The sequence below is a fragment of the Meles meles genome, chromosome 5 (assembly GCF_922984935.1).
Source record: "Meles meles chromosome 5, mMelMel3.1 paternal haplotype, whole genome shotgun sequence".
In the NCBI taxonomy this organism is placed as follows: domain Eukaryota; kingdom Metazoa; phylum Chordata; class Mammalia; order Carnivora; family Mustelidae; genus Meles; species Meles meles.
The window spans coordinates 117,835,219-117,847,509 of NC_060070.1; positions in this window are offsets into that span (position 1 = coordinate 117,835,219).

Consider the following 12,291-nt stretch of genomic DNA (forward strand, 5'->3'; position numbering starts at 1 on the left):
TGAATAAGATTTTTGCTTTTGTGTTCTCACCCAGCCATATATGTATGTATGTGAATGTAAATATGTATGTATACACACACACACACACACACACACACACACGGATTTGGACTGTTTTTGTATTAAGCTTTATCTCTTAAAATATTTGTTGCTACATGGTCAATTCTTTATCACCTTTGAGATGCTAACACAAAGAATCCTAACTAGCAATTTAATAATAGCCACCGTATTCAGCCAGAAACAAGAATCTCCAACTAGTATGACCTTCTGGAATAAACTCCTACACTAAGAGCAAGGTCTATGGACACTCCACAATTTACTGAAGACTCATTCACTTACAAACCATATACATCTGTTTTCTTGATAACTCTATAATACTCAGGTCTCCTTGTTACCCATTTGTCACTGGATGCTTAACTTGGTAATATACAGAATTGTACAATTGCTCAAAACCTCTTCTTAAGTCTTTCAAAGCAGAAACAAACACAAATGGCAGGCAAAAAATAACAACAAAATCTTTTAGGATAAATAATTCTGAAGATAAGAACAAACCATTGTTCTTGTGAGCTCAGTTTAGTTCCAATGGCTCAATTAGGGACTTGTTCTTTCCAGAGAAGTAGGGTAATTCTAAGCCCTTCTTAGACCTCAACCACCAAACCAATTCCTTTCCAAATGCTGCTCAACTATCTCTGTAATCACTTCTCCAGACTGCCTCCTTCCCTCTCTACTTACCACTGCCCTACCCCTGATCTAGACTCTTGGAGCAAACAGTAGTCTGTCTCTGGTCATGCTCTCATAGCTATGTCTTCACCAGGACATCTATATACAATGCAGGTCAGATTTTGCCGACGCACTGTTTAAAGCCATTCCAAAGCTTTCCATTACCTGTAAGATGAAATAAAATCTACTCCCATGGCATGCAGGAACCTCTATAACTCTGTGTCTTTTTGGTCTCCTTGTGTTTTTCTTCCTTTAACTTAATGCTCAAAATGGAAACAAAACTTCCTGTGTCTCTCCCAAACACCACGAACTTTCTGCCTCTCTGCATTTGCTCATGACTGTGCTTCTACTGATGAACCCTGTCCTTCCTTTACATTCCAGCTCAGGCAGCACCTATTCCAGGAAGGCTTCCCTCTTGTCTTAAGCCACAGTGTTTCTAATCTGTGCTCCTGCAACTGCAGCCACTACTTCTTTCATAACACTTACTTCTTATACTGATATTTTTTGTGTCGATGTTCATCTCCCCTTTTAGGAATGTTTTTAATTTTTGGAACCATGGAAAAAAATCTTTGTATTACCAACTCCTGTTACAAATACTACAAATTCAATGTCTGTTTGTTGACCTGAGGTAAACTGAATCAATAGGAACAAACATTCTCGTTCGTATGATCACAAGGTCCTTAACCAAGCTCATTTCCCTGAGCCTGGTAACTGGAATCTAAGCATCCAATAAGTTCTTGTTTTATCTAACTGAATGTACACATTTTGATTCATTTTTTTTCCTTAAAAATAAATGAACTTTATTAGTAAGATATTTTTTAGTGGTTGTGCTGGAATAGTTTTGGAAAGTGAAAATAACCTCACACTCCTCACAACCTCTTCCCATCTGTATTAGTTTCATATTGTTATAACAAATTACCACACACTTAGTGGCTTAAACCAACACAAAGTTATTATCATATAGTTTTGGAGACCAGAAGTCTAAGATGGGTCTGCAGAACTATGTTCCTTTGGGAGGCTCCAAGGCAGAATTGTTTCTTTGTCTTTTCCAGCTTCTACGGGCTACCTCATTCCTTGGCTTGTGGCCAGGGAGATGCAACATTACATTTTCCCTGGCTCTAACTCTCCCACCTTCCTCTTTTCCCTAATAAGCACCCTTATGATTACAGGGGCTTGCCTGGATAATTCATAGTAATTCCCCAATTTCTCTCAATATCCTTAAGCATAATCCCATCAGCAGAATCCCTTTGCCATACAAAGTTACATGTTCACAGGTTCTGGGCGTGGATATCTTTGGGGAGCCATGATTCTTACCTACCTTGCCATCTATTTTACATTGTAATGCATGGCAGTTTTGGCTTTTCAACTGGGAGACAGCTCTGTAGAGGGGTTTTGGATAAAAAAATGAGAGGTTGAGAAAGAGGGTAGGAAATGGAATGTATTATTGCTTTTCATTTAGGACCAAGGAATGGTTTGAACTCTTAAATATGCAAAGAATGATCAAACTCTGGTGAATACTACTTATTGTTGGTTGGTTGATTGGTTTTCTCTCTCCAACAGGATCACTAAAATGTGAGCTACCATGAAGTTCTTCCATATGATTATAACCAATTCATTGACTTTCTCCATACCTTCTGGTTTTTCAAAGCAGCTCTTCAGAGTATAGCCATAGTGTGCTGCAACAATTAGTCTGAGATTTCTTTTGGATTTTCCATGTGTATAAATAATATCAAGACTGTGACTGACAGGTTTTAAGCAATTAATATTTTAAACTGAATTTTGTTACTCTGCAACTTGCCTACAAGGGCATGAAGGATGACTTCAGCCTACCTCTCTAGCCTCATGCTGCACCCTTTCCTTATTTTTTAAAATTTATTTTATTTTTTTATTAACATATAATGTATTATTAGCCCCAGGGTACAGGTCTGTGAATTGTCAGGCTTACATACTTCACAGCACTCATCATATCACATACCCTCTCCAAAGTCCATAACCCAACCACCCTCTCCCTATCCCCCCTCCGCTCAGCCACCCTTAGTTTGTTTTATGAGATTAAGACTTTCTTATAGTTTGTCTCGCTCCCTATCCCATCTTGTTTCATTTTTTCCTTCCCTAACCCTCAAGCCCCCCACTTTGCCTCTCAAATTCCTCATATCAGGGAGATCATATGATAATTGTCTTTCTCTGATTGACTTATTTCACTCAGCATAATACCCTCTAGTTCCATCCATATCATTGCAAATGGCAAGATTTCATTTCTCTTGATGGCTGCATAGTATTCCATTGTAGGTATATATCACATCTTCTTTATCCGTTCATCTGTTGATGGACATCTAGGTTCTTTCCATAGTTTGGCTATTGTGAACATTGCTGCTATAAACATTCATTGTACATGCCCCTTTGGATCACTACATTTGTATCTTTAAGGTAAATACCCACTAGTATGATTGCTGGGTCATAGGGTAGCTCTATTTTCAACTTTTTGAGGAACCTCCATGCTGTTGTCCAGAGTGGTTGCACCAGCTTGCATTCCTTCTTGATCTCCAAGCTCTATTAACCATACTCCCCTCATTCCAAAGAATTGGCATGTCAGGAATGTGTTTTCTTTTGCAGCCCAGCAAATTAACTCCTGCTGCATCACATTGTGGATTCAACTGACACTTTCTTTCAACTCTTATCTCAGTTTGTAATTCTGTGCTCATTTAATGTAATTATATGCTTAAAATGTCTGCCTTTAAGTGAAGAGTAAGGCAAGATTCCAACTACTGCCACTTCTATTTAGTATTGCATTGGAGATCTTAGGGGAAAATATGTAAGTAATGGTATAGGTAAATCATATTTATGGCTAGGACATTCTACAAATATGTCATTTCTCCTCAAACTGATCTTTGGATTCAATGCATTTCCAATAACAATTCCAAGGAGATTTTTTCATGAAATTAGATAAACTGATTCTAAAATTTGTAATGTAATGAGCAAAGATGCAAGAAGAAGTAGCACATTCTAAAAAATACCTATTTTAGTTTTGCCTTATCAAGATTTGTTACAATTTGAGATTGATTAGGAGAGTGGATATTAAAACAAGATTGGACAAATAGACCAAAGGAACCTAACAGAAAATCTGGAAACTGTCTCACACAATAACATAAACCTGAGTATATGAGACAATTAAAAAAAAAATCAATTCCACAATGGTCCATGACTTAAATGTGAAGCACAAAACATTGCAACCTTTAGAATATTTAGGGGAATGTCTGTGTAATTCAGCTAGGAACAAATTTGATAAAATGCTGAAAACACTAAATCTAAAGGACATGTCAACCCAGTAAAATTAAAATTAAAGAATATTAAAATCAATAATTATGTTCATCAAAATGTATCAGTAACACAAAAAAGTAACAAATGATTAATAGCCAGAACTAATAATATATAACTTTTATGACTCAATAATAAAAAAAATGAATAATTCAATAGGTATGAAGGCTTTTGAGAGAAGATCTGTGACAACAGATACACAAAAGAGTGTAAGATTTCATTGACAACAAGGAAAACATAAATTAAAGTACAATATGAATTTATTTCACATCTACTGATAGACAATAATTAAAATTCTCACAATAGTAAATGTTGGTAATGTTATCAAGAAAGAAGAATAGTTAGGTAAATTGGTATAGCTCCTTTGGAAACCAGTTTGACAATATCTTATAAAGTTGAAAATGTGAATACCCTTGAACCAGCAGTTGCATTCCTAGCAAATATTCTCTGGAAATACCATTGCATGTTTGTACCAGGTGTCACTTAAGAGACCATTCAGACTAGCACTGCTTTAAGAGTCAAAGCCAGAAACAATGCAGTGACCATCAGTAGAAGAGGTGAAAAGCAAATTGTGTTATGTGCTTACAGTGGAATGCTCTGCAGCAGTGAAAAAGAAATAACTATAATTACACACATCAATACGTATGAATATGAAAAATCATAGAGTGCCAAGCAAAAATATGACAAATAAATACATTCGAAATGACTCCATTTACTTAAGTCACAAAATGAGTAAAGCTAAATAATAGCAAGCATGGGTGAGTCTGTGTCTTTTTCCGGTAAATGTTTTTCTCAAGAAAAGGAAAGATAAAAATTTGGGATAGTAGTTACCTAAGATGGAGAGAGGGGGATCCTGTCATATCAGGGATAGAGGTTTCAAATCTACACTGGTGATAGTTTATTTTAAAAAAAGATATTTATTTATTTATTTATTCATTCATTTTAGAGAGAGAGACAAGGGGGAGGAGCAGAGGAGAGGGACAAGCAGGTTCTGTGGTGAGCATGGAGCCTCACACTGGGCTCAATCCCATGACCATGAGATCATGACTGAGCTGAAATCAAGAGTTGAATGCTTACCTGACTGAGGCACCCAGGCACACTGGTGATATTCTATTTTTAAAGCATGATGTTGGAAGGACATAGACATTTATTTTTTTAAAATATTTTTTAAAAGAATATATGTTGTGTATATGTGTATATATGTATGTGTCTGTGTGTGTACAATATATGTGCATATGTGCATGTGTGTGTGTGTGTGTATGCTTATGTACAATATATTGCACAATGAAAAAGTGTTTTTTTGTTTTTTTAAATAAAGAACACTGGAGAAAAGCCTTAGGAACCTAAGTTCAGGTATCTCAGTTCAACATCTAATAGACGTTAGATGAACAGATGTTTAAGTCTAAGTTTCCTCAACAATAAAGATAGGATTTGAAGCAGAAAATCTTTTAAAAAAATTTAATTCTGTTAGCCAACATGTAGTAATAACATCATTAGTTTTTGATGTAGCATTTGTTGATTAATTAGTTGAGTATGACAACCAGTGCTCATGGCATCACATGCCCTTCCTAATGCCCATCACTCAGTTACCTCATTCCCCCTCACCTCCCCTACAGCAACTTTCAGTTTGTTTCCCAGAGTCAAGAGTCTGTCATGGTTTGTCATGGTTTGTCTGCCTCTCTAATTTCTCCCCATTCACTTGCCCATGATCCTCTGTGCTGTTTCTTATATTCCACATACGAGTGAAACATATGTCTTTCTCTAATTGACTTGTTTCACTTAGCATAATTCCCTCCAGTTCCATCCATGTCGATGTAAATGGTAGGTATTCATCCTTTCTGAAGGCTGAGTAATATTCCATTGTATATATGAACCACATCTTCTATAGCCATTCATCTGTTGAAGGACATCTTGGGTCCTTCCACAGTTTGGCTATTGTGGACATTGCTGCTATAAACACTGAGGTGCAGGTGCTCCTTCCTTTCACCACATCTGTATCTTTGAGATAAATAGCCAGTAGAACAATTGCTGGGTCATAGAGTAGCTCTATTTTTAACATTTGGGGAACCTCCATTCTGGTTTCCAGACTGGCTGTACCAACTTGCATTCCCACCAACAGGGTAAGAGGGTTCCCCTTTCTCCACATCCTCTCCAACATTTGTTGTTTCCTGTCTTGTTAATTTTAGCCATTGTAACTGGCATAAGGTGGTATCTCATTGTGTTTTTTATTTGTATTTCTCTGAAACAGAAAATCTCAAAGGAGTTTTTCCAACTCAAGTTCTTGGTTGTTGTGAGATATCTAGTCTTTCTAGCTTTATTGCAATGATTTTGAAAGACAAAAGAATAAAATTCCTCTTGGGAAAGATATATTATATTCTGATGATCACAGATGAACCTAAATAATCTGCAGGCTGCCAAGTGGTTCATCATATTTGGACCTATCTCATTTTTTCATGTCTTACTTAGTATTTTCACACTGGGACAGAAGGCATTCACCATGACTTACTGTTTTCTGATTCTGATTTTCCTGGGGCCTAAAATGAATTTTAAATATATATGCTTCTTTTGACCACGGATTTATACCAATGCTAAATGGAGGGGGTTTGAGAGTGATATATTTATGAATGTGGCTAAATAGTCTATTAGGCATTAGAGGTACCGTGGGAGGGTCTTCCTATGAGTAATAAAGGGAACTAACAAATTACAGGGCTCAAAGGGAGAATAAAGCTGTCACATTGAAGAGTTTTTGCTTTACTTATGAATTAATTCCTGACATCATCTGCAAGTCACAAGGCTTTGTTTATGCATGATATTGGAAAACAAATTCGATATTATAAAGTAGTTTAACAGGCTGTTTAGTCTTTGGGAAGTGGTACTGGAGTTTAGCTATAAAATTATTTGGGAATTCTCTTATTTAGGGTAAGAAAGTCATTTTATCTTCTGATTCAGGAAGCCAAGAAATTATCTTGCATACCATGCCACTGCTCTAAGTACACAATTTAAAAAAGTTAACTGTGGGGGCACCTGGATGGCTCAGTAGGTTAAAGCCTCTGCCTTCGGCTCAGGTCATATCTCAGGGTCCTGGGATCGAGCCCCGCATTGGGCTCTCTGCTCGGGGGAGGGGTAGCCTGCTTCCCCCCTTTCTCTGGAACCTGCTTCTCCCTCTCTCTTTGCCTACTTGTGATCTCTCTCTGTCAAGTAAATAAATAAAATCTTTTAAAAAAAAGTTAACTGTGTGTTTATGAAATACAATACAAATGACAATGCATATCTGGTCTACCTATCTCTGAACTCTTTAAAAATATATGGAATATACATGGAGAATAATGGCAAGTTGGGAATATAATTTGGGTTCATAAGCAATAAATAATTTAATAATTAAATAGAAGCTGGCCTCCATTTTATAGATCCTCCCATCAAGCTAGTAAGCTAGAATCTATCATGGAATCCTTTTAATTGTCAAAGCCACATTTTAAATTTAAACAGTCAAATGAAGTAATGTTGCAGGCAGGTTATAGATCAGCTGAGTTTTGAACATTCTGTTCTGATTTTTCCCCATAAACTAGAAGTATTGAGTGTCACGTTAAAATCTGTGACCTAAATATAAAGTTGACAAAAATCAACTTTAGTGGCTTTTCCTACTCTAAAAGAATGTCTAGTTTCAATCTGTGGTTAAAAAAATCTGGAGTGTAAAAGTAATATATGCCTTATATTTCTAGCCATTTTGTGTTTTCCCATTGAACATAGTTTCACTGGAATCTAAATAAAGTTTTTGTTTTCTTTTAATTTGGTTTATGAAGAGATTTTGTTTTCATGTGGTCTCAAATGTTCTTTATGTCAAATATTCAGAGCCATGAGGGCTTTAGCAATCATCTAATATAACATTTTAGCTTGACATGCGTAGAAAATGATCTCCGTTTAATTCCATAGGGTCTTAGTGTAAAATGGAAAAATTGTTCCAGAAGTGGGCTCAAAGGTGGTGGTACCTTGTGTTGTGTATATTTTGGGCAGGTTGTTGATAGGAGCAGGGCACAGCCTGTATGGTTGATTATCTGTGTGTATATGTGTATGATAAATGTTTATTATATTTTTTGGTTAGATTTTTCTACATTTGAGTGAGATTGCAACCACAAGTCCACAGTCTCTCTTCTGATTATTGCCAACAGTGCCTTTGATGCCCAGCATAGCCTTTTTTTGCTTTTTTTGATTCCAATAGGAAATAGATGCCTTTTGCTTCAGCTCATCACTGTGGCCCTTTTTAATTGTCCTGTTTGTGGTCATATCTCTTTGGTTTTCCTCTCAATTGCTGTGGAGTTCAGCCATCATCTTTTGATCACATATATCCTAACACAGCTCAGCCGAGTGGCTGTGAGTTTTGTTTCAGAACCGGCAATACTCCAGGAGTCTGGTTTTATTTGTTGGGTGAATTTTTTGTCTTGCTGTTTGTTGATGATGTTGTTCTAGGTGACCCTAATAAAAATGTCCAGGAAGTTATGTGTGAGGCTGTTGACAGGTCCAAGTCTAACAGCTGCTTATTAGGAGAGATGTCTGACTTTATCTGGTGCCTGATGATTTTGTTGTGGCTTAGCATTCTGCTGACTGGATTGTGTTAGGTACTCTTCATAACAGACACACACTTGGGCCTCTGCCTTCTGGAAGCTGATGCCATCTAATTCGAGATCCTGAAGGGCACAGGACCACCCTCAGAAGGACTGGAAAGCCTGTGAGGTTTTCCTTAGTGCTCTCAACTTTATCATTTCCTTTTTTCCTCCTAAGTGGCTCATACCCTAATCTCACATACTTCATTCATACTGAAAACTATAATGTATCCAAAACAATGTAAAGGACCATCCCTACTTGAGTTTTTGTTTTGTTTTGTTTTGTTTTGTTTTTTAGTACTGAATGAATCTCCCATCCAAGTACTAACCAGGCCCAACCCCGCTTAGCTTCCAAGATCAGATGAGATTAGATGCATTCAGGGTTGTATGGCCATAGACAATACTGAACAAATCTCAAACAAATAGGAATAAGTTATAACATTTGGATTGCATATATCAATGACAGGGGAATAATTTTCTACTTTGGGGTCTTCCCTTCTATAGCCCACTAGTGGTCATTTGGTATGACTTTCTAATAAACAGATTCACCTTATGTCAGTTTGTGTATGTCCTTCTAAATAACTCGGGCTAGAATTACACTGTTCAGCAGCAGTAGGGGAAGTTATCAGCCGATCTGTCTGTACCTTAGTAATCATGCTTAGATGAATAATTAAACTAATTATAAAGAAGTTATCACAGCATCTTGTTTGGGACCAAGGTATTTTTTCCAGTTTTATTGAGACATAATTGATATATAACATTGTGTAAGTTTAAGGTATACAATGTGATGATTTGATACACATATATATTGAAAAATGATTAAAGTATGCTTTGGGTTATTGGTATCTTTTGGGTATATATGGCATCTATAACTCAGGAAAGAAGATAGGGAATTTTAAATTTGAATGTTTTTAGGTACTATATTGTATTAGTTATCTCTTTCTACATAACAGATTACCCCAAAACCTCATGACTTAAAACAGTAAACATTTATTAGTCACAGTTTTTGTAAGTCAGGGATTTGGTTCTGGCATAGCATTTCTCATGAATCTCCCAAGCTGTAGCCAGGGCTGCAATCATCCAAAGGTTTGACCGGAGCTGGATGAGCCTACTGTCAGATGTTTGACTCACATGGCTTTTTGTAAGGGGCCTCAGTTCCTTGCTGTGGGGACCTCTTTATAGGGTTCTTGGCTATCCTTAATATATGATACCTGGGTTCCACCAGAGAGAGTGATCTGAGAGAAAGAACAAGGAGGATTCTTAATGAATTGAACCATCAATTCTGTCACGTTCAAGTTCTTAGAAGTTAATCACGAAGTTGAGCCCACACTTCAAGAGAGGAGAGTTAAGCTCCACCTCTTGAAGAGATGCGTATAAAAGAATTTGTGGACATGTTTAAAACCACCACACAGATTGAAAGAACAGGAGGAGGAGGCAGGGAAAAATATCCAACCTAACTGAGTCATGAAGGATCCAACTTTATTTTGAAAGTTTTTTTTCTCTATTTCTCCTATTACCTGGGAAATATCTTCTCTTCATTTTTGGAGCTACTGATCTATATCTGGTTGCTATATATATATATATATAGCATATATATATATATATATATATATATATATATATTCTTAATACAGCCTCAACTAATTGTTAGGTGAACCCACAGAAACTATATGTTTATTCTTTTCTCATTCTAGAACATAATATGTTCATAATATGTTGTCCTCTTGTTGTCACAGAGTTTCAGCAGGGGCTTCGAGGCTGAGAACAATGAATTTTAGATGCTCTTTTGTCCTGAAAACCAGTACTGATATTTCCATAGGACTTGCTGAAAGGGAAATTTAAAATGATCGTATCATGGGCCCTTAGCCCCTGCTACATGAGATGATGAATTCGGAGTAGAGGGATCTGACTGAGGAGGAAGATAATTTGAAAAGGATTGTTGGCCATAGTAGGATGGAGCTGTTTTCCTCTAACTTGTGCTAAATGGAGTGGCTGCCTTCAAGGAAGTTACTGGTGGAGAGAGGAAACTGCTGTTTTGCCCCAGCTGGTTGCTGACTGACCTGTAGATATGAGTAGGCCACCAGAATGGAGGGGATTGGCAAGTTTTTGGGTAGTGTTGATCTGTTGGTTTTGGCAAGCACTGGGCATGCTTCTGCTTTTTACCTGGAAAAGTCTCTAGTATGAGAGGCTGCCTGTGGCAGATACTGAAACTCAAGTAAGGAGATCACTGCAGTAGGAGTGAGAGATTCCATGAATGGGGGTGGGGGTGGGGGTGTGCTTCCTGGAGCCAGAGAGGGTGTTGCAGAAGGAAGTGAGAACAGAGCCCTTTAGAGGTGTCTTGTGGGGCAAGCTGAACTGTAAGTGGAAGGGAATCATGTTTAAGTGAGGATGGAGAGAAACTTAAAAATTGGATGAGAATTGACTGCTTGGAATTCAATTAAACTGGAAAGGAGGTGGAAAAGAAAACTGTTCTAATGATAATCAGAAAGCTGTAGAATCTCCCAAAGAAATGGTCAAGGGGTAGGGGAAGAAAAATATGACAGATATGTTTGGAAGCAGATATGCGAAAAATAAGAATGTTTCCTATTTGTACTCTTCAGCTCATTCAATAGACTGGTTGAACAAAAGCTTAATAAGCAATCATGTTCTAAAATCAGTGCCCCGTGCCATACTGGATCCTTTCCCTGGGTTTTCATCAAATGATGCTAAATGGGAGCAATGTATCTTTATTCTCCACAGAGTAATCATCCTGTGAAGTCTGTGGGCTGAAATGATAAACTGAGATGTTCATGCAGAGAGATACAGAGGGGCAAGTTGGAAGAGGACTACCATAAGGCCCATTGACTGCCAACAAGGGTTTGCATGCACGCTGAAGAGTACCAAATGTTGCCTCTCTGGTCAGAAGTGAACATATCTGAGCAGACATGGCAATACATGGTGACTGGTGAACAAGCACTACCACGAATGCTTTTCTGGACACCATATGCCCCAATAATTGTACCATGGCTATCTCTGATTTGTTTAGGAATTGTTTGGAATCTTTTAATCCTTCAGTCATATCACCAAAAAAAAGAGTCTGATATTTAAAAGTGCACCTGAAACCACTGTTGTAGATTAACAAAGAGACAGAAGTCAAAAGATGTCCAAGAGGAAAGTATAGTTAAAAATGGTGATGACGGTCATGACAATGATGGGCACTTAAAACATTGTTTTAAGTTGTTCTAAGTCTGCTAAATATGTTAGCTCATTTACTTGGATACAATTGCCTTGCCATAATATTGGCAAAAATTTTCTTAAGTTTTTAACATATCTGATTTTATTCAAACATTTTTATATTCTGTGTCATAGGCATCCCATTTAAACATAACTGTTTAGGATTATTTTTTTCAGTGCTGAAGAACTATCACTATTCAGAAGTGTTGTGTCATGCTTCTAGCTATATTTTTGAAAGCCAGACTTTGTTTCTCACCTTCAGAATCACTAATTGTGATATACTATTGCAATACAAACTAAGACTAAAAACAATTATGTTCGAGTTTTTTTCTTTCTCTCTCTCTTTTTTTAAGCGCTGTGTAGGCTCATTTCATAAGGGAAAGACAGAATTTTTCCCCCCCTGTTTAGAGGTTTTGCATGAAAGCCTCTTTTAAATATTTTGAGA